This window comes from Octopus bimaculoides, chromosome 1 (genome assembly GCF_001194135.2).
Source record: "Octopus bimaculoides isolate UCB-OBI-ISO-001 chromosome 1, ASM119413v2, whole genome shotgun sequence".
NCBI lineage: Eukaryota > Metazoa > Mollusca > Cephalopoda > Octopoda > Octopodidae > Octopus > Octopus bimaculoides.
The window spans coordinates 134836870-134837741 of record NC_068981.1 but is presented as its reverse complement, the minus strand read 5'-3'; the positions used below and the strand labels follow the sequence as shown (position 1 = coordinate 134837741).

Genomic DNA, 872 nt, shown 5'->3' with positions numbered 1-872 from the left:
GTTACAATTTTAATATCAAAGATCCCTATGGATCACACAGGTTGTAATCCTTTGAAACATATGTAGGAATAAAGTATGCAATTATAACATGCGTTTTCTCCAATCCTTAAATTCTTAAATATACTCAAATACCCAAAATTTCAAGGAGTTCCTGCCTTAAAAACAGGAGCTAACCACAGTTATTTTGTGTTCTTTGCTACATTGGTTTCTATTAACCCATTTATTCTATCAGAAGAATTTTTATTCATTAAGATAGAAGAAATACACATAAATATATATATATATATGAACATACACAGACATAGCGACGTGGTTGAGAAGCTTGCATCAAACTATATAATTTCAGGTTCAGTTCTACTGCATGGCACCTTAGGCAAGTGTCTTCTACTATATCTCCTCAATGACCAAAGCCTTGTGAATGGATTTGGTCAATGGAAACTGAAAGAAACCCATAGTATTTGTGTGTGTGTGTGTGTGTGTTTAACTGTGTGAGTGCGAGAATGTGTGTGTTTGTGTTTCCTTGTCATGACATTGTGATAGTTGTCGATGAGTGTTATTGTCATACAACCAGTGTCATTTATTTCCAATATTCTGTGAAAGACATATCTGTTCATGGGAAAATATTATCTTGCTGGGAAACAGGTGAGGACTGGCAACAGGACGAACACCTGGTCATAGAAAATTTTCTTCAATAAACTGTCCAACCCATGCAATTACAGAGACATGGATATTATGATGATGATGATGATGATGACGATACATACATACATTTGTACACACATGCATGTGTGTGTGTGTGTGTGTGTGTGTGTGTGTGTGTGTGTGTATACTCTTTTACTTGTTTCAGTCATTTGACTGCGGCCATGCTGGAG

The 872-nt window shown here is 35.9% G+C and overlaps 1 protein-coding gene across 9 annotated transcripts in view; it reads right to left on the bottom strand.

Annotated features, from left to right (window-relative positions):
* Positions 1-872, bottom strand: part of LOC106871495 (band 3 anion transport protein) — a 762999-nt gene that overhangs the window by 63362 nt on the left and 698765 nt on the right. The gene's annotated exons all lie outside the window — the stretch shown is intronic.